Source organism: Eleutherodactylus coqui, chromosome 4, assembly GCF_035609145.1.
Source record: "Eleutherodactylus coqui strain aEleCoq1 chromosome 4, aEleCoq1.hap1, whole genome shotgun sequence".
Classification (NCBI taxonomy): domain Eukaryota; kingdom Metazoa; phylum Chordata; class Amphibia; order Anura; family Eleutherodactylidae; genus Eleutherodactylus; species Eleutherodactylus coqui.
Window position 1 is genome coordinate 33,870,848 of NC_089840.1, and position 25,223 is coordinate 33,896,070.

Sequence of the window (25,223 nt, forward strand, 5' to 3'; positions counted from 1 at the left end):
GTGGAAACGGAGTCCTTCAAAGCTATGATGGCGGTGGCGGCCCCGCGCTACTCAGTTCCCAGTCGCCACTACTTTTCCTGATGTGCCGTCCCAGCCCTGCACGACCACGTCTCCCGCAACATTGTACGCGCCCTCACCAATGCGGTTAGTGGCAAGGTCCACTTAACTACGGACACGTGGACAAGCACAGGCGGGCAGGGCCACTACATCTCCCTGACGGCACATTGGGTGAATTTAGTGGAGGCTGGGACCGAGTCAGAGCCTGGGACCGCTCACGTCCTACCCACCCCCAGAATTGCGGGCCCCAGCTCGGTGGTGGTATGTTCGGCGGTGTATGCTTCTTCCACTAAAGCACCCTCCTCCTCCTCCTCAACCTCTGTCTCGCAATCTAGATGTGTCAGCAGCAGCAGGACGTCGCCAGCAGTCGGTGTCGCGCGGCGTGGCAGCACAGCGGTGGGCAAGCGTCAGCAGGCCGTGCTGAAACTACTCAGCTTAGGAGATAGGAGGCACACGGCCCACGAACTGCTGCAGGGTCTGACAGAGCAGACCGACCGTTGGCTTGCGCCGCTGAGCCTCCAACCGGGCATGGTCGTGTGTGACAACGGGCGTAACCTGGTGGCGGCTCTGCAGCTCAGCAGCCTCACGCACGTGCCATGCCTGGCCCACGTCTTTAATTTGGTGGTTCAGCGCTTTCTGAAAAGCTACCCTCGCTTGTCAGACCTGCTCGTAAAGGTGCGCCGGCTCTGCGCACATTTCCGCAAGTCCCACACGGACGCTGCCACCCTGCGCACCCTGCAACATCGGTTTAATCTGCCAGTGCACCGACTGCTGTGCGACGTGCCCACACGGTGGAACTCTACGCTCCACATGTTGGCTAGGCTCTATGAGCAGCGTAGAGCTATAGTGGAATACCAACTCCAACATGGGCGGCGCAGTGGGAGTCAGCCTCCTCAATTCTTTTCAGAAGAGTGGGCCTGGTTGGCAGACATCTGCCAGGTCCTTCGAAACTTTGAGCAGTCTACCCAGGTGGTGAGCGGCGATGCTGCAATCATTAGCGTCACCATTCCTCTGCTATGCATCTTGAGAACTTCCCTGCAAACCATAAAGGCAGCCGCTTTGCGCTCGGAAACCGAGCCGGGGGAAGACAGTATGTCGCTGGATAGTCAGAGCACCCTCCTGTCTATATCTCAGCGCGTTCAGGAGGAGGAGGAGGAGCATGAGGAGGATGAGGAGGAGGGGGAAGAGACAGCTTGGCCCACTGCTGACCGTACCCATGCTGCTTGCCTGTCATCATTTCAGCGTGTATGGCCTGAGGAGGAGGAGGATCCTGAAAGTGATCTTCCTAGTGCGGACAGCCATGTGTTGCGTACAGGTACCCTGGCACACATGGCTGACTTCATGTTAGGATGCCTTTCTCGTGACCCTCGCATTCAACGCATTCTGGCCACTACGGATTACTGGGTGTACACACTGCTCGACCCACGCTATAAGGAGAACCTTCCCACTCTCATTCCCGAAGAGGAAAGGGGTTCGAGAGTGTTGCTATACCACAGGACCCTGGCGGACAAGCTGATGGTAAAATTCCCATCCGACAGCGGTAGTGGCAGAAGGCGCAGTTCCGAGGGCCAGGTAGCAGGGGAGGTGCGTAGATCGAGCAGCATGTACAGCCCAGGCAGTGCAACAGTCTTTAAGGGCCTGGCCAGCTTTATGGCTCCCCAGCAAGACTGTGTCACCGCTCCCCAGTCAAGGCTGAGTTGGCGGGAGCACTGTAAAAGGATGGTAAGGGAGTACGTAGCCGATCGCACGACCATCCTCGGTGACGCCTCTGCCCCCTACAACTACTGGGTGTCGAAGCTGGACACGTGGCCTGAACTAGCGCTGTATGCCCTGGAAGTGCTTGCTTGTCCCGCGGCTAGCGTCTTGCCGGAGAGGGTGTTTAGTGCGGCTGGGGGAATCATCACAGATAAGCGTACCCACCTGTCAACCGACAGTGCCGACAGGCTTACACTCATCAAGATGAACAAAGCCTGGATTTCCCCAGACTTCTCTTCTCCACCAGCGGACAGCAGCGATACCTAAACAATACGTAGGCTGCACCCGCGGATGGAAGCATCGTTCTCTCTCACCATCAAAAACGGGGACCTTTTAGCTTCATCAATCTGTGTATTCTATTCATCCTCCTCCTCCTGCTCCTCCTCCTGAAACCTCACGTAATCACGCTGAACGGGCAATTTTTCTTAGGCCCACAAGGCTCACTCATCTAATTTTTCTAAACAATTTTTATATGTTTCAATGCTCTTAAAAGCGTTGAAACTTTAACTTGAACCAATTTTTCGTTAAACTGGGCTGCCTCCAGGCCTAGTTACTACTTAAGCCACATTAACCAAAGCGATTAATGGGTTTCACCTGCCATCTTGGTTGGGCATGGCCAATTTTTACTGAGGTACATTAGTACTGTTGGTACACCAATTTTTTGGGGCCCTCACCTAAAGTGTAATCGTAGCAATTTGTATGTTCTTCGCCTGCACTCATGGTACAGAAGTGTGTGTGGGGTTGGCCTACACTTTAGCTACATAAATGTAACTTGGGCCTTGGCTATACTGCAGCTACTGAAATGGAACTAAGACTGCGCTCCCACTATACTGCTGCTTCAGAATTGTTACTGGGGCCTGTCTTGAGTGCTACTATTGCTGACATAGAACGAAGACTGCGCTCCCGCTATACTGCTGCTTCGGAATTGTTACTGGGGCCTGTCTTGAGTGCTACTATTGCTGACATGGAACGAAGACTGCGCTCCCGCTATACTGCTGCTTCGGAATTGTTACTGGGGCCTGTCTTGAGTGCTACTATTGCTGACATGGAACAAAGACTGCGCTCCCGCTATACTGCTGCTTCGGAATTGTTACTGGGGCCTGTCTTGAGTGCTACTATCGCTGACATGGAACGAAGACTGCGCTCCCGCTATAATGCTGCTAGTGATATGTTAGTGGGGCCTGTCCTAATGCTACGGCTGAAATGTTACGAATTATCGAATTATGCCTATACCGCTGCTAATGGTATGTCTCTGGGGTGTGGAAACAGAGGCTTCCCAAAGACATGATGGCGGCGAGGCCATTTCCCACCAACGCGGTTACTGTTAAGGTGCATATAACCACGGACACGTGAAGAGGACACGTAGTGCCTCAAAAACATCCCCCTCCTCCTCCAACAGGGAAAACATTCTTGGCAAATGCCTTTGCATTGGTTCGTCTGGTGGCAGTCCAAGAATTTCACCTTTACCGACACTACAAGAGAGCCCCCCCACCATCCCCCCGCCACGGACCACTTAATCCTGGCCACATTCCGAAAACCAACAAAATAAAACCGCGCTACTAGGTCCGCAGTCACCACCACATTACCACCAACGCGGTTACTGTTAAGGTGCATATAACCACGGACACGTGGAGAGGACACGTAGACCTCATCATGTTCAATGGTTCCAATCACATTTGCGATGTTTTCACTCATGCGATGTGGAGTGAAAAAAAATTGCAGCGTGTCCTATCTTTCTTTTCTGACTTTAATTTTTTTTTTTATCTCCCATGTTTCCCTATGAAGCCTTCTTTGTATCACACGAACTTGTGCTTTTCATGCGATGCATTTTTAATAGAGATGAGCGAGCACCAAAATGCTCGGGTGCTCGTTACTTGGGACGAATTTATCGCGATGCTCGAGGGTTCGTTTCGAATAACGAACCCCATTGAAGTCAATGGGCGACCCGAGCATTTTTGTATTTCGCCGATGCTCGCTAAGGTTTTCATGTGTGAAAATCTGGGCAATTCAAGAAAGTGATGGGAACGACACAGCAACGGATAGGGCAGGCGAGGGGCTACATGTTGGGCTGCATCTCAAGTTCACAGGTCCCACTATTAAGCCACAATAGCGGCAAGAGTGGGGCCCCCCCCCCTCCCAAAAACTTTTACTTCTGAAAAGCCCTCATTAGCATGGCATACCTTTGCTAAGCACCACACTAGCTACAACAAAGCACAATCACTGCCTGGATGACACTCCGCTGCCACTTCTCCTGGGTTACATGCTGACCAACCGCCCCCCCTCCCCCCCACAGCGCACACCAAAGTGTCCCTGCGCAGCCTTCAGCTGCCCTCATGCCACACCACCCTCATGTCTATTTATAAGTGCGTCTGCCATGAGGAGGAACCGCAGGCACACACTGCAGAGGGTTGGCACGGCTAGGCAGCGACCCTCTTTAAAAGGGGCGGGGCGATAGCCAACAATGCTGTTCAGAAGCAATGAGAAATCCAATCCTGTGCCACCTCCATCAGGAGCTGCACACGTGGGCATAGCAATGGGGAACCTATGTGCCACACACTATTCATTCTGTCAAGGTGTCTGCATGCCCCAGTCAGACCGCGTTTTTTTATAAATAGTCACAGGTAGGTACAACTCCGCAATGGGAATTCCGTGTGCACCCACAGCATGGGTGGCTCCCTGGAACCCACCGGCAGTACATAAATATATTCCATTGCATTGCCCATCACAGCTGAGGTAATGTCATGTTTAATGCAGGTGGGCTTCGGCCCACACTGCATGCCCCAGTCAGACTGGGGTTCTTTAGAAGTGGACACATGCAGTTACAACTCCGTGTGGACCGACAGCATGGGTGGGTGCCAGGAAGCCACCGGCGGTACATAAATATATCCCATTGCAGTGCCCAGCACAGCTGAGGTAATGTCATGTTTAATGCAGGTGGGCTTCGGCCCACACTGCATGCCCCAGTCATACTGGGCTTCTTTATATGTAGACACATGCAGTTACAACTCCGTGTGGACCGACAGCATGGGTGGGTGCCAGGAAGCCACCGGCGGTACATAAATATATCCCATTGCATTGCCCTGCACAGCTGAGGTAACGTCAGATAAAATACAGGTGGGCTTCGGCCCACACTGCATGCCCCAGTCAGACCGGGGTTTTTAATACATAGACACAGGCAGGTACAACTCCCTAATGTGAGGTCCGTGTGGACCGACAGCATGGGTGGCTCCCTGGAACCCACTGGCGGTACATAAATATATCCCATTGCAGTGCCCTGGACAGCAGAGCTAACGTCTGATTAAATACAGGTGGGCTTCGGCCCAAACTGCATACCCCAGTCAGGCTCGAGTTTTTTATAAGTATACACAGGCACGTACATCTCCCTAGAAGTCCATGTGGACCGACAGCATGGGTGGGTCCCAGGAAGCCACCGGCGGTACATAAATATATGACATTGCAGTGCCCAGTACAGCTGATGTAACGTCAGCTTTAATACAGGTGGGCAAAAAATTAATTGGATTACACTGTAGGCGAGGGCCCAAAAAAACTGGTGTACCAACAGTACTAATGTACCTCAGAAAAATTGCCCATGCCCAACCAAGAGGGCAGTTGAAACCCATTAATCACTTTGGTTAATGTGGCTTAATTTGTAACTAGGCCTGGAGGCAGCCCAGTTAAAATAAAAATTGGTTCAGGTGCAAGTTTCAACGCTTTAATGAGCATTAAAACGTATAAAAATTGTTTTAAAAAAATTATATGACTGAGCCTTGTGGGCCTAAGAAAAATTGCCCGTTCGGCGTGATTACGTGAGGTTTCAGGAGGAGGAGCAGGAGGAGGAGGATGAATATTATACACAGATTGATGAAGCTAAAAGGTCCCCGTTTTTGATGGTGAGAGAGAACGATGCTTCCATCCGCGGGTGCAGCCTACGTATTGTTTAGGTATCGCTGTTGTCCGCTGGTGGAGAAGAGAAGTCTGGGGAAATCCAGGCTTTGTTCATCTTGATGAGTGTAAGCCTGTCGGCACTGTCGGTTGACAGGCGGGTACGCTTATCCGTGATGATTCCCCCAGCCGCACTAAACACCCTCTCTGACAAGACGCTAGCCGCAGGACAAGCAAGCACCTCCAGGGCATACAGCGCGAGTTCAGGCCACGTGTCCAGCTTCGACACCCAGTAGTTGTAGGGGGCAGAGGCGTCACAGAGGACGGTCGTGCGATCGGCTACGTACTCCCTCAACATGCTTTTACAGTGCTCCCGCCAAGTCAGCCTTGACTGGGGACCGGTGACACAGTCTTGCTGGGGAGCCATAAAGCTGGCAAAGGCCTTGGAGAGTGTTCCCCTGTCTGCGCTGTACATGCTGCCTGATCTCCGCGCCTCCCCTGCTACCTGGCCCTCAGAACTGCGCCTTCTGCCACTAGCGCTGTCGGATGGGAATGTTAACATCAGTTTGTCCGCCAGGGTCCTGTGGTATAGCATCACTCTCGAACCCCTTTCCTCTTTGGATATGAGAGTGGGAAGGTTCTCCTTATACCGTGGGTCGAGCAGTGTGTACACCCAGTAATCCGTAGTGGCCAGAATGCGTGTAACGCGAGGGTCACGAGAAAGGCATCCTAACATGAAGTCAGCCATGTGTGCCAGGGTACCTGTACGCAACACATGGCTGTCCTCACTAGGAAGATCACTTTCAGGATCCTCCTCCTCCTCCTCCTCAGGCTTACACGCTGAAAGGATGACAGGCAAGCAGCATGGGTACCCTCAGCAGTGGGCCAAGCTGTCTCTTGCCCCTCCTCTTCCTCCTCAACGCGCTGAGATATAGACATGAGGGTGCTCTAACTATCCAGCGACATACTGTCTTCACCCGCCTCCGTTTCCGAGCGCAAAGCGTCTGCCTTTATGCTTTGCAGGGAACTTCTCAAGAGGCATAGCAGAAGAATGGTGACACTAATGATTGCAGCATCCCCGCTCACCATCTGGGTAGACTCCTCAAAGTTTCCAAGGACCTGGCAGATGTCTGCCAACCAGGCCCACTCTTCTGTAAAGAATTGAGGAGGCTGACTCCCACTACGCCGCCCATGTTGGAGTTGGTATTCCACTATAGCTCTACGCTGCTCATAGAGTCTGGCCAACATGTGGAGCGTAGAGTTCCACCATGTGGGCACGTTGCACAGCAGTCGGTGCACTGGCAGATTAAACCGATGTTGCAGGGTGGCAGTGTCCATGTTGGACTTGCGGAAATGTGCGCTGAGCCGGCGCACCTTTCCGAGCAGGTCTGACAAGTGTGGGTAGCTTTTCAGAAAGCGCTGAACCACCAAATTAAAGACATGGGCCAGACATGGCACGTGCGTGAGGCTGCCGAGCTGCAGAGCCGCCACCAGGTTACGGCCGTTGTCGCACACGACCATGCCCGGTTGGAGGCTCAGCGGCGAAAGCCAGCAGTCGGTCTGCTGTCAGACCCTGCAGCAGTTCGTGGGCCGTGTGTCTCTTCTCTCCTAAGCTGAGTAGTTTTAGCACGGCCTGCTGACGCTTGCCCACCGCTGTGCTGCCGTGCCGCGCGACACCGACTGCTGGCGACGTGCTGCTGCTGACACATCTTGATTGCGAGACAGAGGTTGCGTTGGAGGTGGAGGAGGAGGGTGGTTTAGTGGAGGAAGCATACACCGCCGCAGATACCAGCACCGAGCTGGGGCCCGCAATTCTGGGGGTGGGTAGGACGTGAGCGGTCCCAGGCTCTGACTCGGTCCCAGCCTCCACTAAATTCACCCAATGTGCCGTCAGGGAGATATAGTGGCCCTGCCCGCCTGTGCTTGTCCACGTGTCTGTTGTTAAGTGGACCTTGGCAGTAACCGCATTGGTGAGGGCGCGTACAATGTTGCGGGAGACGTGGTCATGCAGGGCTGGGACGGCAAGTCGGGAAAAGTAGTGTCGACTGGGAACCGAGTAGCGCGGGGCCGCCGCCGCCATCATGTTTTTGAAAGCCTCCGTTTCCACAAGCCTATACGGCAGCATCTCCAGGCTGATCAATTTGGCTATGTGCACGTTTAACGCTTGAGCGTGCGGGTGCGTGGCGGCGTACTTGCGCTTGCGCGCAAACACTTGCGCTAGCGACGGCTGGACGGTGCGCTGAGAGACATTGGTGGATGGGGCGGAGGTGAGGGTGTGGGTGCAGGCCAGGAGACGGTAGTGCCTGTGTCCTGAGAGGGGGGTTGGATCTCAGTGGCAGGTTGGGGCACAGGGGGAGAGGCAGTGGTGCAAACCGGTGGCGGTGAACGGCCTTCGTCCCACCTTGTGGGGTGCTTGGCCATCATATGCCTGCGCATGCTGGTGGTTTTACGAGTAGAGCAGAAACAGAACGCTGTAATTAAATGTGCCGCTTATTGGCCTGTGGTTGGAGGCTGACTTCGCTTACGAAATGCACAGCAGAGCCAGGAAAGAATTTTGCGCAAGCCTGCTGTAACACTTAGCTGGCTGCATATTAATTAGGACTACTACCCCCAGCAGAGATGCAGTACACTCAGGACGGTCACAGGCAGCCCAAATAGAATGTTTTTTCCCAAATTTTTTTGGAAAAGCCCACTGCCTATATAGACAGTATATCTCTTTCACTGTCCCTGCCTCAGCACTACTGGCCCTGGACTATGTAAAATTACTGCAGACTGAGGACGCAATGCTCTGCACGGCCGATATACAAAAAAAAACAAAAAGTGCAACACTGCAAAAAGCAGCCTCAACAGTACTGCACACGGTTAGATGTGGCCCTAAGAAGGACTGTTGGGGTTCTTGAAGCCTAAAATAACTCCTAACACTCTCCCTATAGCAGCTCCGGCACCAGCAGCACTTTCCCTGAGCTATGTCAGAATGCATCTGTGGCGAGCTGCGGGAGGGGCCGATTCATATACTCGGGTGACACCTGATCTCGCCAGCCACTCACTGCAGGGGGGTGGTATAGGGCTTGAACGTCGCAGGGGGAAGTTGTAATGCCTTCCCTGTCTTTCTATTGGCCAGAAAAGCGCGCTAACGTCTCAGAGATGAAAGTGAAAGTAACTCGAACATCGCGTGGTACTCGTCTCTAGTAACGAGCATCTCGAACACGCTAATACTCGAACGAGTACGTTCGCTCATCTCTAATAACAACCCGTACAGTAAATTGAAAACACTTTTCATCTTTCACAGCAAATGCTATGAAAAAAAGCAAAAGAAAACTAAGTCAAAATGCTTTTTTCCTGTTCATTTCGCCTTTCAAAAAACTCAATAAAAGTGATCAAAAAGTCAAATGTTTTTCAAAATAGTATTAATAAAAATTAAAGCTTGTTATGCAGAAAAAAATCCCTCACACTGTGGCATACATGGAGAAATAAAAGAATTATGGGTCATTGAATGCAACAATGAGAATTTTTCTTTTTGGAAAAGGATTTTATTGTAAAGTGGAAAAACTTAAAGAAAAACAAATAAAAAAACAAAAAAAATCAAATATATATATATAAATTAGGCATCATCTTAATTGCACCAACCCGCAGGAAAAAAAAAGTTATCATGTCATTTATAGCACATAGCGAATGCCGTAAACAGTTTTCTCACCCTTTCCCCCCAAAAAAAGATTTTTAAAAATTATGCAGTCCCTTATATGTACTCCAAAACATTGCCAATAAATACCACATCTCCCCACGCCTCGTACGGCTTCGTTGAGGGTTAAAAAGTTATGGCTTTTGAAAAACAGAGATAAAAAAAAAATGTTGAATCCTTAGGTCCAAAAACGACCACCTCCTTAAAGGGTTAAACATGTGGATAGGTTTTTCGAAACCTCCCTCGCATATAGCAGGAAAATCCAACATTTTTACATTTGTGGCAGGGTTTTCCTTGTACTTAATTATCAGAGATTTAGCAGAGTGAATTTCGTGCTTTGTAATGCTCGGGGGAGATCAGCGGCAAAACTGTCCATAATATTCCATGTGTGGTCTGACCAATGACTTGTAAAGAGGGAGAACAATGTTCTCATCATGTGCCCCTAGACCTCTTCTGATGCACCTCATGATCCTATTTGCCTTGGCAGCAGCTGCCTGACACTGGTTGCTCCAGTTAAGTTTACAATTAACTAAAACCCCCAAGTCCTCCCCATGTCAGTGTCCCTACCGTTTCCCATATAGTGTGTAATGGTGACATGTATTTCCTCTGCCCGTGTGCAGAACCTTACATTCATCAGCCTTACACCTCATTGCCACTTTTCTGCCCCCAATTTATCCAGATTCTCTTGCAATTCCCTTGTATCTTCTCTTGTGTTCATTTCTTCACATAGTTTTGTGTCATCGGCAAATATTGATATTTTACTGCACAAACCTTCTACCAGGTCATTAATAAATGTGTTAGAAAGATTAGGGCACAAAACCGACCCCTGTGGTACCCCACTACTAACGGTGACCCCTCCAATACTGTCCCCTGTGGTACCCCAGTACTAACGGTGACCCCTCCAATACTGTCCCCTGTGGTACCCCAGTACTAACGGTGACCCCTCCAATACTGTCCCCTGTGGTACCCCACTACTAACGGTGACCCCTCCAATACTGTCCCCTGTGGTACCCCACTACTAACGGTGACCCCTCCAATACTGTCCCGTGTGGTACCCCACTACTAACGGTGACCCCTCCAATACTGTCCCCTGTGGTACCCCACTACTAACGGTGACCCCTCCAATACTGTCCCCTGTGGTACCCCACTACTAACGGTGACCCCTCCAAAACTGTCCCCTGTGCTACCCCATTAGTAACGGTGACCCCTCCAATACTGTCCCCTGTGGTACCCCACTACTAACGGTGACCCCTCCAATACTGTCCCCTGTGGTACCCCACTACTAACGGTGACCCCTCCAATACTGTCCCCTGTGGTACCCCAGTACTAACGGTGACCCCTCCAATACTGTCCCCTGTGGTACACCATTAGTAACGGCAACCCAATCAGAGTTGTTCAAACTTACCTCCTTGTAGAAGCTGATCAGGTTGGCGTGCCAGGATCAGTCTCTCATAAACCCATGCTGATACGGATTTTTACAACTATTTTCCTTGAGGTCCTCCAGGATGGCACGTCTTAGAAACCCTTCAAACATTTTACCCAGAATAGAAGTAAAACTTACCAGCCTGTAGTTTGTAGGTTCGCTTTTTGACCCCTTTTTGAATATCGGCACCACATTGGCTACGCACCAATCCAGTTGAACAGACCTGTCACTATAGAGTCCTTAAATATAAGAAACAAGGGTCTATCACATTACTTAATTCCCTTAAAACCCAGGAAGGGGGGGGGGGGGGTGCCATCAGGACCTGTCAATTTGTCTATTTAATCTTTTTAAGACGGTTCTGCACTTCTTCCTGGGATAGACTGGTGACAGTTAGGGCTCAGTTTGGCCACCTGCACACGGGCAGATTTGCAATGGGAATCCGGAGTGTGTGTCCACCTCCAGTTCCACAGCAAATACCGTCCATAGCATGCTATGGAAAAGTTATTCTTCCTGCACAGGGGCAGAAACCAATTGCAGTTTCCACTCACGGAGGAAAAATTCCAACATGCTTCATTTTTTTGCGATTCCGCGCAAGCAGCTTTCATTGAAATCAATGGAGACTACCAGAGGCGTAACTTAAAACTCCTGGGCCCCAATGCAAAATGTGTAGCGGGGCCCCTAATTATAATCTTTTATTAATAGTATTGGGCTCCCTATATGGAGAAGAAAGGCCTTACGGGCCCCCTAAGGCTCCTGGGCCCGGGTGCAACCGCATCCCCTGCACCCATTATAGTTACGCCCCTGGAGACTACCCTTGACATTGCAGAAAGTTTGCAGATTCCGCGTCATAGCTAGGTGACGATCCAGAAAAAGCAGGAGTTTAAAAAAACAAAACTACACTGTGCATGTCCAACTGTGAGCCATTCTGACTATCCACAGTACAAATGAAGAGAAAAGAAATCGGGTATGCGCTGACACTGTTGCTGCAGAATCTGAACTGCCCGTGTGCAGGCGGCCTTTACATTATCATCTCTGCATCTCATGTGACATTTCATTTTCCTCTGTGAATTCTATGGAGAAAAAGCTATTTAATTTGTTTTCTCCTCATCACCCTCTATACTTTCTCCTACATTATTTCTTAAAGGGCCAACACTTTCAGTATTAATCTTTTTACTATTTTTATAGTTAAAGAACAGTTTAGGGTTAGGTTTACTCTCTTTGGCAATAAGTGTCTTTGTCTTCATCTTTGCTGGTTTTATCTGATTTTTACATAATTTATTTTTTCCCTATAGGTTTTTAGTGCTTCTTCGCTGCCTTCTTGTTTTAGTAGCTTAAATGGTTTCTTTTTACTGTTTATTGCCCCGTTTGCATATTTACTGCGCCACATTGGTTTTCTCCTATCCCCAAGTCTTTTATCCCTGTAAGGTATGACCCTCTCACAGTAAGTAATTAGGATGTTTTATTTTAACTTATGGCATGGGGTTAAAGTAAAATAAAAAATGATGGCCTCATCAATGTTCTGACTGTCTGTACTGTTTTACATATAGAGTTCTTCTGAACCGCGGACAGGCCACCATACCTCACGTGGCAGAAAGACTCACCAAGGAACTAGTCTACCATATCTCAGTAAGTGTATTAGTTGTAACAAACCACGAATATAGGAAAACGGGTGCTTCTTAAAGTAAGGTTCACTGGAGTGTGCCTTTTAATAAATTTGGCGCATCTTGGACTTTACCTAAGACAGAAAATAAAATCCGTGCCTGCTATCAGCAAACAGAGGTTTACAAAACCATTTGTGCCATTTTCTGTCTGTAAGGCCTATATTATACACAATTTACATAATTTTCGTACACAATATGCAGTGAATAAAACCCATTGATATTAATAGGTTCGTCACATGCGCATATATTTCCTGTGCATTTCAGCCGCCAAAAAAAAAAAAAACACAGCACGTCCTATTTTCCTGCACATTTACGCACCAAAAGTCCCCACAGAATTCAATGGGGATGAGCAAATGCACGCAAAATATGCCAGGAGATGCGTGTCACACTATGTAACTACGCAGGAAAAAACACACCTAGCACTTATGATTAGCCATTTCAATCAGTAAAGAAAAAAAACACTAATGCGAGCGCAAAAAAGCATAGTTCCTTCCTCAAAAACGCTACGCTCATGTGACACTAGCCTTAGGATAAGTTTGTCAGAATCTTGCTGGTGAGACTTTTCCTAGGTAACCTCACTTACTGTCACATTTGAGCTGTTGGGACTCATAGTTGGGTTTCCAGGGGCATACTTCCACAGATGCGGGATGATTGAGCTGGCTGGGTATGTATTGCTCCAGCCAGCCAATCACCACCAGTCTGCTGCACATAAATACCAGCATATCGCACTAGAGCATGCTCGTCATTTATCCATTACCTTTCAGAACTCGGGTGCTTTGAGTCATGCATGTTCTGCTTTAGGGTGCATTCACACGAACGTATATCGGCTCGGTTTTCACGCCGAGCCGATATACGTCGTCCTCATGTGCAGGGGGGGGGGGATGGAAGAGCCAGGAGCAGGAACTGAGATCCCGCCCCCCTCTCTGCCTCCTCTCCGCCCCTCTGCACTATTTGCAATGGGGAGAGGCGGGGCGGGGGCGGGGCTAATTCAGGGAATTTAGCCCCGCCCCATGCCACCTCCTTTCATTGCAAATAGGGCAGAGGGGTGGAGGGGAGGCAGAGAGGGGGCGGGAGCTAAGTTCCTGCTCCTGGCTCTTCCATCCCCCCCCCCCCACTGCACATGAGGGCGACGTATATCGGCTCGGCGTGAAAACCGAGCCGATATACGTTCGTGTGAATGCACCCTTAGGGTTAGTGGCATGCATGAGGTTCTGGATGGGATTCTCTTGTTTGTCTGTTGGTGTGAACATTTTAAGACCTCAGGTGTGAATTGTCCTGTTCGGTTGTGTAGGTTGTTTTTCCCTTGTCTCATGTTCCTGACGATTACCATCTAGGGCGAGCCAGGTCCCTACGTTCCAGCGTTGGGCCATCTCTATTGGGACGATCCTCCCCCTGTTTGTAGGCAGGACTCCCATTTGGGGTTTTATTGTCTTGTGAGTCCCTACTCTAACAAGACCCTGGACGTGGGCTTAAATGGGTTCTGTCATTAGAAAAAAAAAATCTATACTTACCTATTGCTCCTCAGGCAGTCTTCTTACCAGATCTTCACCTTACCTATCATCCTATCGTCTCCTGGCTCCTCCAGTCCCCTATGTCACATCACCGCAAGCCGGATGGATCTTCTTCTTCCTGTGATGTAGCATCCACCAGCTACATTCTGCTTTCTGTAGTGGCGTAGCTTTCACTGCCTAGCAGGAAATGCAGAATCCTTGGCAGCCTGTTTTGGGGCGGAGTCTCACCGCAACTGCGCATGCTCTCTGTCTTGCCGCGAGTGTTTATATGGTATATGAACAGTCGCGGTGAGAAAAACGGCCGGCTGATATACGCTCGTGGGAAAGCCATCAGGCAGCAGATAACCATAAAAAATAGCAAAACAAATTAAGATCCCCTTAGCTATATCCATCTCTGATCTCTTTGTCTCTGTTCACATCTGCATTGGGATTATGTTCTCCTGCTCCGTAATTGCAGAGCTGTTCCGTTTATGACAGAATTAAGTGGCACCAAACAGAAGCCAATAACTATAATGAGGTCTGTTTCGTGTCCAGCACTCATACCTGATCTGTACCGTAGGCTTAAGACAAAGCCTTAAGTGCAGATGTGAACAGAGCCTTACTAAATACTGCATTTGCTTGAAGAAGCTGCTGGGGATTGAGCTCACCTGTAGACTGCACTTGGCTTGAAAGGGGCTTACTGGGAGTTTTCAAAAAGTTAGTAAGTAGAGATGAGCGAGCACCCAAATGCTCGGGTCCGCGTTATTCGAGTCGAGCTTTTCGTAAAATTCGAGAGCTCTACTTGAGTAACAAACCCCATTGACTACAATGGGAGACTTGAGCATTTTTGTATGTGGGACGCCGGGTCCCGAGCTTTTTTTTCCCCTTGGTTCTTGTTCTCGTTCTCTCTCTTTCATTTGCCAATGACGCGTGCTGTGGCGGGGAGGGGCCGAAACAGGCACGTCACAGCGGGGAGGAGCCAAAAACTGGGGCGGGGTCGAACACGATTTGATGCTCGTTCGAGTAACGAGCACCATCGAGTACACTAATACTCGAACGAGCATCAAGCTTGGCAGAGTATGTTCACTCAACTCTATTAGTAAGGCAGGAAATCGACCGCAATAAAGGAAAAAAAACAAAAAAAACACAAATAGTACTTGCCTATTAAATGTGCCTGCCACTCCAGTCCTGGAAGTTTTTGCTGTGGTCATTCATCATTCACATGACCGCTGCCGCTAATCACTGGGCTCAGTGGTTACATGCTGCTTAGGCACACATGACTACTGAACCAGTGATTGGCTGAAGTGCTCACTTGAATGATTAATGTCACCTGAGGACTGCAGGAGTGTGTAGGAACGGGGGCAGAAGGGGGCATCTAACTGGTCAGTCCTTCTTAGCTTTTTAGCTTAATGCATTCTTTATAGCACAAGGGATTATTTCTTAGCTTGAACCAAGTTTATAGCGTAGTGTGACTACTTGATCGAGAGCAGCAGTGATTCCTAAATATATCTGCAACACAAACTGCCCTCCATGGGTCTAAGCATAAAAAATGAACAATGAGCAAATGAGGGGTTGTAAAGTTCTAATCCAACTTTGAGCCCTTTGATGTAGTTGCACCTCATTGTTCTGAAGGTTACATGAAGAAGTCTCAAAGGGATTGTCTAACCTCTTTTCCAGATAAAGGCCAGTGCAGCTATCAGTTGATTGCCACTGGACCAGTTGTCCGCAATTGGAGGCGGGGGGGGGGGGGGGGGGGGATTGGCCTTGGTGCTGGGTCTCAAGGGGTGCTCTCAAGTCATTTTGACTTGGCCAGGGTATTTAGATACAGGACTAGTTGAGCAAACCAAATCTTTTCCATTTAAGGAAAGCCTAGTCATGACTCTGGTTGTGTCTGACTTCACTATCCGCCAGTCAGATGTCTGACATTGCATTTCCCCTCCATGCCCTTCGATTGGGTAATTGATAGATGGACCAGGTTTGCCAGAGTGGCTCTTCATTCTTGCTCATAGAAAGTGATTCAGTGTGGATGTCCCCCCCTCACCACCACCATTTCCCCTACTCTGATGTCCATATGCCCTAACACTGTTGCAGTCCAGAGCTGTATTCACAATTCTGCTGGATGCTGCTGAAAACACTGAGCACTTTGACAGACAGACCCCTGACAGTATAGCTGACCTCCTATAATGTAATGCTGTATTATCTGCTATATTCTAGAAGAGATAGTTCTTTATACATAAAAGTGTTATAAAGTATCTGTTTCTGCACAGACACTGAACAAGCAGGGGATCCACAGAGATATGCGATCTCAGTTCATAGGCCAGAAGGGCAGAACCAATCATTTTTAGCTCTGTAGACCAATTGTTTTTAATCGTTGTAAAGCTGTTTTGATTATGAACACATATTTTTGGTTCCTTTTCATATGTGACCTTTTTAACCTCTTTTCGACCAAAACATTTACCGTTCTAGAAAACATTACCAAATATTGATCAGCAGATCCGAAGTAAGCTCAGAGAGGCAGAAGAGCAACTAAGACAAATCGGCAGAGGCGTGCCTGACACAGAAGAAGAGAAAACTCATTTTCTTGTATCAGTAAGTACATATGAAAGGGGAGGTCTGGTGTATAAAACAGTTTTTTAATACCCTATTAAGGTATTTTGAGTTAATAAAGGGGGTCCCACATTCAGGACTCTAATCTATAAGCAAAACCAATGAGCAGCTTCAAGAACATCCCTAGAGACAGCAAGTTCATTTACAAGGACAGCTGATTTGAATAGGAATTGTGTAATGCTTAATTTCCCCTGTGGTGGCGCTGCAGGAATATTGAACACTTGCTGCCAGGCAACTCCAGAAATTACTTATGAATATTGGGAGATTCAACTGGCAAAGTGATTTTATTTCTTGTTTTATTTTGGCAGAAAATCTGAGATTTTGATGACGGAATCCTGAAAGTAGTAAATGGCGATGAAGAAGGAAAGAGCGAAGACTTAAAACTTTTCAAAAACTTAAGAAAACTTTTTGAGTCCTGGGAAATGGAAATCAAGAAATCATGTGTAAAGTGTATGTATAAACTTACAAGCAGGAAAGTATAAACTAATGACTTTCTGTTACCGTAAGCGACTTCTGAAATGGCACTCTTAAAGGGCCACTACAGCGAAACTACACTTTGCCATCCCTGCACCACTCACTTTATTGTCATAGGATAGGTCATCAATAGTATTTGTCCGGAGTACTCCTTTTATGTAGGGGTCTGAATATTTTTAGTCATGCCCTTTATATGCCCCTCATATAAAGGGCATATAAAGGGCATGACTAAAAATAGGGCATAAAAAAATTTAATGGTATTTTTTCAGCCTAACAGATTGTGCTACTATGTCCATCCAGTTCAGTCTAATACTCCCCAATGTTGATCCAGAGGAAGGCAAAAAAAAACCTAATGAGGTAGAAGCCAATTTTCCCCAATTTCAGGGGGAAAAAAATCCTTCCTGACTCCAATCTGGCAATCACAATAATCCATACAAACGAACACGCCCTGATTGAAATGGTTATTTAACTTAATGAGTTCCAGATGTGTACTTTTTTTTCACAAAATTGCACAACATATTGCACATTTGTGGTCGCATTGCGCGCCTATTTGCACGCCTCCCATAGACTTCTATGGGGACCTTTTGGTGCGCAAATGCACACAAAATAGGGCAAGTTCTATTTTTATGTACACGCAAAACCTGAAAATGTGTACAAACTCATTGATATCAATGGGTTCTATTCCCTGCATATTGCACACAAATTTTGGGTGTGCGCAAATACGCCCCTTTTGACGGAGCCCTTAGGTGCAGATTTGATGCATCTTTACTGCGGATTTTCTGCTACGGAACGTTCACAGTGAATTTGCAATCTATGAAGGTACCGTAAGAGTATAAATAGTAGTCAGAAGCAAAACTAAGCCCAAGTTCTTAGCTCCGACATTTAGGAATGACATAATAGTACAAATTCTTTACATTCCAGTTGTGAACGAGATGAGAGAAGAAAGTGATGTCTACGAGAATCAGTATCGAGGCCGCGAGCTCATCGGATTCATCAACTATAAGAAATTTGAGAACATTATGAGGAAACATATAGTAACATTCCAAGACCCGGCTATACGTCTGCTGCACGCCGTCACTGGTAAGATAAATCTGTGGCGGTACATTGCATTATACCCATTAACCCCTTGAGTGGCACGCCCGGAAATTTTCCGGGACGAGCTCCACTGCTCATAGCGATACTGCCCGGAAGATTTCCGGGCTATGTATCACTATGGGAGCTGCAGAGCGCAATGCCACAAGCTGTGACAGTGTGCTCTGCCTGCACAGACCCACACAGAGCAGTGCAAGGGCTTTGAAAAACCAGCAGAAGATATTGCCGACATGTCGGCAATGTCCTGCTTTGTTTACAAGTTGCCATAGAGACCATCGGCTTGTCAGAAGCAAGCCGATGGTCTCTGTGGCAGGGAGAGCTGGTTGTTAGCTGTCAGAGGACAGCTAGGTACCAGCTCTTACAGCAGAGATCAGAGAAAACCTCCGATCTCTGCTGTGTTAACCCTTTACATGCTGCAGTCTGTGACTGCAGCATGTAAAAGGGCTGTCACTGCAGCATGTAAAGGGCTGTCACCATCGGACCCCCGGAATGTGATCAGGGGTCCTGATGGGTCCCTGTGAAAGTCCCCTAAAGGGACAAAAAAAATTTTTTTTTTAAATTTAAAAAAAAAAAAAGGAAAAAAATTATTAAAAAAATTAAAAAAACACTTGTCTCCCTTTACTTTGTAAAAAAATCAAAAATACAATCACACATGTGGTATCCGTGTGTCGTAATGACCCAGAGAAGGAAGTTAATACATTATTTAACCCCTTAATGACGGCCCCTTTTTTTCTTTTTTCCCCATTTCTTTTTTTCCTCCCCCCTGTTTAAAAAATCACAACTTGTCCCGCAAAAAACAAGCCCTCATATGGCCATGTCAATGGAAAAATGAAAAAGTTATGGCTCTTGAGACGCAACTGCAAAATTAGTTGAAATTCAATGATTAGACCATTTTAAAAAACCTGCCCTGGTGGGCACGACAGGGTGGTAGGAAACCTGCCACTCAAGGGGTTAATGCTATAAATGGTTTGTAGACTTTTTGAAACTACTTGTTTATTGTTGCAATATATTTCAAAAACAAGCGATGCAACTGTGCAAATAGTCGAGGTTAAAAAAATCTATCGTTTTATGTATACAGCTTCAATGCAGACCTAGAGTGATTCTGCAGTCCCGTTACCTCACTTTCTGCCCCCTGTAGCTTAGCAATTAGGGGGCAGGTAGAGTAAGGGCCCTTTTACACGGGCCGACACATTGTTCAGATTCCTGCGATCAGCGCAGCACAAATGCGCTCATAAATACGCAATACGTTTGTGTGACGCAAGCCTAAAGACAGTTCTCCAGAGCTTCACAACGGCTACATATTGTTTATTTGTAGGTTGATGTGAGTCTTCCATGCAGGGAAGTGCAGTCTATGGAAAGCAGTGTGTGATTGTTTATTATATTCACTCCAAGTAGTAAAAAAAGTTTTTAAAAAACTACTGGAGCGAGAAAACTACTATTGCAAAGGGCTGTATGACAGTGTTGGGGTTTTCTGAGCATCTCACCTGTTCCCATGCCCTATTTATCATCCTGCACCTTGTGGTACTACTGTCTTGTTATGCTCTGCTCTTTAGCCAGATCATCTGCCCCCCCCCCCCACCCATGGGTTAAAGTCATCTCCCACCACCTTATCATTTGATTTATAGATAGCATTGTATTGTAATCAACTTCTTCCACTAATCTATTCCCCTCTAGTAAATAGAAAGTGAAATAGATAAAGATATACTGTAACTGTGTAGTATTGAGTGGGTGTGGTTATGCTACACAGCCTCAAAAATAAAAGGGGGAAGGGGGAACTGAGCTTGAGCATTGTCAAGAGAGAAACCAGTTGATCAATGCTGGGAACACTCCCCTGCTAGAAACGTGAATGTAGCAAACCAAGTATGAGGCTTTCTAAATGCATAAGAAGGAAAACCCAATGCAAAAAAAACAAGTAAGTATCATTTTTTCTGCAGGGGCTTAGTAACATAAGTGTGTTTTCATTTTTCATACATAAAGGTTTCCATAGCCTTTAAATACTGTAGAGTCAAAATATCAGGAATGAGCAAATTTAAAATCTTACGACAGTATTAGTGGTGCTCTAATATATAGCAAAATTGCTGTCTGCTCTGAAAATAGGATGCATGATTATTAATTTCTAATTGTCCTTTTTCTCTAGAACTCATTCAGAAATGTTTTGTTGACGTAGCTTCAAAATGCTTTGATCAGTTTTTCAGGCTTTATGAAGCGGCCACGGTAAGGTTCATAAGCAAAGTCTTTATTCTTTCAAAATAATTTGTCCAGTTTATAAAACCCATTTATATGTTTATCCTATTAGAAAATTCAGAGTTAATAGAAGGGAGTCCATTGTTCAAAATCCTATACTCTTGGCCAAAATGAAGAATAGTAACAAAGAGTGTCTTCATCTCTGGAGGATCTGTTCTGTCCTGCATTACGTGGACATCCAATTGATGAGAATGTGCACAATGTAATACTAAGTTTCTCCTGTGGAGGCACTGCTGGAAAATTGAACTATTACAGCCAGGTTGCATCACAGATTACAGCTGATTGTTAGGGGTAGCGAGGGGGGGGGGGGGGGGACAGTTTGTCATCTACTTAATGTCACTGAACAGTTCTGACAAAGGATTGTCCAAAGCAGAGAACCTCTTTAGGTATTACCTCTGTATTAAAGCAACCCTCTGGTTCTGGGACAAATTTCTGTCCTGGGACCAGAGTGGTGGGGGTATATTATCTGCTATTCCGATGTCCCTCCAATCCGCTGTTTGTGATCCTGTTTTAAGTCACCCAAGATGACAGCTGTAATTTTCTAACTACCTAATGCACACTGTGGCCTGCTCTCTAATTGACCAGCACTGATCATGTGAGTAATGCGGGCCAATCAGAGAGCAGGTAATGTGCATTGGTAGTCTAACACTACCAATGCACTATTAGTTTGTCTGAAGATTGTATTGGCTATCTTGAATGGCTAAAAATGGGACCCAAGACAAGTGGATCAGAGAAGCATCAACACAATAGACTAACAGCAGGTAGTATAAATGTCTCTTCTGGTCCCGGGACAAAATTTTGTCCAGAAATTGGAAAGTTGCTTTAAGTATTTATGTCTGATTATGGTCTACTTCAATCAATTGCTGTGTGTCACAAACAATAGTGTTTTCTTCTATTTGTATTAATCCAGCATATAACTGTGTTGGACATCACTGTATAGAAGTCAACAGTCCTCAATGTCCGGCTGATGTGCATTTCAAATAATTTACTGTTGTTGAGTATCCAACTATATACCGTGTTTCCCCGATAATAAGCCCTTCCCTGATTTTCAGAAGGGGGGGTGGTTTAAAAAATAAGCCCTCCCCCGAAAATACGCTCTAGCTACACCACATGAAAAAAAAAAAATACTCACCTAATAGCCGGCGTGTGGGTCCCCAGCTTGGGGGACCTGAACGCCAGCTACTAGGTGAGTGTTACAAGACACCCCAAAAAATAAGACACTGTCTTATATTATTTTTCCTCCAAAAGAGGCACAGTGTCTTATTTTCGGGGAAACACGGTAGCTGCTTCAAGACATGGTAGTCTTGGGAATGGGAGGGTGCTTTTTCTCCTTCTGGAGATCACAGAGTAGGCATAGAGAGACTTATAATGAAATCCTCCTCTGTGAGAAGTGTATGCAAATAAGCTCTCCACCTTTCTGGAAATATTAGGCAATTCTTCTCCTCTCCCTTGTGCCAAAATCTAATCCTTGTTTATGTCTCAATCACGATAGGCTAGGGGCCGAAGCATGCTAGTGTTAGCTACAGGTATATTCTTGTGCGACTAATGCCGAAGGGTTGAGTTCAGGCTCTTGAAGAATCATAGACTGTTCATACAGCATTTGTGTTATACATATACATTTCAAACCTGTAATTGGCAGCGTTTAGCAATCATCAGTAATTAGTTATTTAAGGCCTACATGAAAGATAGAAACTCAATGTGTTCTATGAAAATACATTGTCCATGAGTTATGAAGAGAGCGATATATCAATAGTAAGAACTAATATCTTGTTTATTGAACAGCTTTATATTTTCTTAAATGAAGTCCAATTTCTGCTCCGTTGTTCTTCACCCCCACCAGGGGATAGGGAGTTCTTTCAGCTGCAGTTCATCCTTGTGTAGGCAGAAGGGAAAATACATAATTAACAGGCTCTTATCTGTGACTTCATCCGACTCTCGTGATGTTATGGCAGAGAGCCCGGCTGGTTCCTATGGCAACAGGATGCCAGATACCGGCGTCCTGTATTGCCATTGCCTATGATCACTGTAATAAGCGATAAGGCATTGCAGGAGAGAAGTCCTGCAATGCCTTATCGTAGCGATCATCGGTGCTACAGTGCAAGTCTCCCAGAGGGACAAAAATGATGTATTAAAAAAAAAATCTAAATAATGTACCGTATATACCGGCGTATAAGACGACTTTTGAACCCCGAAAAATCTGCTCTGCAGTCGGGGGTCGTCTTATGCGCCGGTAATACAAAAAAAAAAAAGTGTAAAAAAAAAAAATTTTATTACTCACCTCCCACGGCGTTCTGTCGCGCTCCGGCAGGATGTCGCTCGCTCCGGCAGGCTGTCGCTCGCTCCTCGTCCCCGCCGCAGCATAGCTTTCTGAATGCGGGGCTTGAAATCCCCGCTTCCAGAAAGCTAATACACACGCCGGCAGCCATGACAGCATTGAATGGCTGTGATTGGCTAAAGCACACGTGGCTTCAGCCAATCACACTATTCAATGACATCATTGAATGGCTGTGATTGGCTGAAGGCGCACGTGTTAGCAATCACACCCATTCAATGATGTCATTGAATAGTGTGATTGGCTGAAGCCACGTGTGCTTTAGCCAATCACAGCCATTCAATGATGTCATGGCTGCCGGCGTGTGTATTAGCTTTCTGGAAGCGGGGATTTCAAGCCCCACATTCAGAAAGCTATGCTGCGCCGGGGACGAGGAGCGAGCGACAGCCTGCCGGAGCGAGCGACATCCTGCCGGAGCGCGACAGAACGCCGTGGGAGGTGAGTAATAAATTTTTTTTTTTTTTCTCCACTGAATACCGGCGTATAAGGTGACAGTTGGGGGGTCGTCTTATACGCCCCGTCGCCTTATACGCCGGTATATACGGTACAAAAAATAAAAATGTAAAAATAAATGCAAAAAAACACCTTTTTATGCTTTTTATCACATTAGCATAAAAAATAAAAAAAAATCCCACATATTTGGTATTGTTGTGTCCGTAAAAACCCTTACAAAAAAAAAAAATTGAACACGCTTTTTATCCTGCACGGCAAAAAGCGTAAAAAAAACACTAAAAAACTGAGGCAAAATGCAAATTTTTAGCATTTTGCCTTCCAAAAAAATGCAATAAAAATGATTTTAAAAAATGTACATACTCCAAAACGGTACCAATAAAAACCACAGCTCGTCTTGCAAAAAATAAGCCCTCATAGAGCTCCATCCATGGAAAAGTAAAAAAGTTATAGCACTTCGAACGCAACGATTTAGAAAAAAAAAGATTTCCAAAAAAAGGGTTTTTATTGCAGAAAAGTGGAAAAACCTAAAAAAACATAAGAATTTTGATATCGTTGTATCCATACCAGCCTGAAGAAAAAAATGTAGTGTGTCATTTTTGCTGCATAAAAAAAATAAAAAATCTATGCCAGAATTGATGCGTTTTCTCTTCCTACGATCATAAAAAAAATAATAAAAGCTTTAAAATATAGTCTATGTACCCAAAAGTGGCACAAATAGAAACTACAGTTTGCCACGCAAAAAAAAAAACAAGCCCTTATACAGCCGCGTCGACGGAAAACTAAAAAAAGTTATGGTCCTCAACGACAAAATAGATGGCCATGTACTTAAGGGGTTAATATTGTTAGAGCAGTATGAGAAAACATGGGGTAGACTCTAGAGATCAGCGAACGTACTCGGATAGGCACTACTCGTCCGAGTAATGTGCCTTATCCGAGTACCTCCCCGCTCGTGCTGAAAGGTTCGGGAGCTGCCGCTGCTGACAGGTGAGTCGCAGCGGGGAGCGGGGCAGAGCCGGCGGGAGAGAAGGAGAGAAAGATCTCCCCGCTCTCCCCTGCAGCTCCCCGCTCCGTGCCGGCACCCGAACCTTTCAGCACGAGCGGGGAGGTACTCGGATAAGGCACATTACTCGGACGAGTAGGGCCTATCCGAGTACGTTCGCTCATCTCTAGTAGACTCCCATAGTTCTGTGGCTGAGGTCTTCCCACTCCTCACTCCTTTATGGGAACAGCCAAGAGCTTGTTTACAGCAATGAGAATGACCTTCAGGCCATCATCAATGTGATATGACAATTTGGTGAAATAGTTTCAAACTGGAGGTGAAACCAGTACAGTGTGAAGCAAATGTCTGGACACACTGTTTTAACTGATGTAATTAGGATGAAATTGACTTCCATGTGTGAAAGTATTAATTGGGAGGAAAGCTGCATTTTTTGGTGGAGGAGATTGCTTTGTTGGCTATTTTAAAATACGCCGTATTGAATTTAGTTCAGGTTTGTTAAATGGGAAGAGGATAACGTTTTATATCAGTCTTGGCTAGAATTTACTCAGAAACACACTGGAAATGTCAGTTTAGCCTTATGTTTAATTGTTTAGTAGTTAAGCGAGGGCAAAGTTTCACAAAGTGCTTTACAAGACGTGTTCAATATGTCCACCATTCTGCTGAATGCATATGGTTAAACATTTAACTCTTGAACACTACACTTGCGTCCTGCAGCTTCAGGGCTTATTCAGACGACCGTATATCGGCTGGGTATTTACGCCGGCCGATATATGGCGTCCCTTTCTGCAGGGGGAGGAGGCTGGAAGATCCGGGAGCAGTGCACTAAGCTCCCGCCCCCTCTCCGCCTCCTCTCCACCCCAATGAGAGATGGTGGGGCGGGGGTGGAGCTAAGTTTTGATACCTAGCTCTGCCCATGTGATCTGGATTACAGTTTTCTCCAGCAGGTTTCGGGGTATTTTGTAGCTTCCAAATTGTATAGTGTGCACACATCATCGAGCAGATCAAACACAAGCTATCAATCTCATATCCAAAATGGCTCTCTGGGCAGAAACACCCAGACAGCCCCTTTTATTG

The 25,223-nt window shown here is 46.6% G+C and overlaps 1 pseudogene; it reads left to right on the top strand.

Moving 5' to 3' along the window:
* The window catches only part of LOC136625183 (interferon-induced GTP-binding protein Mx2-like), a 42,488-nt pseudogene that overhangs the window by 12,146 nt on the left and 5,119 nt on the right, over positions 1-25,223 (top strand).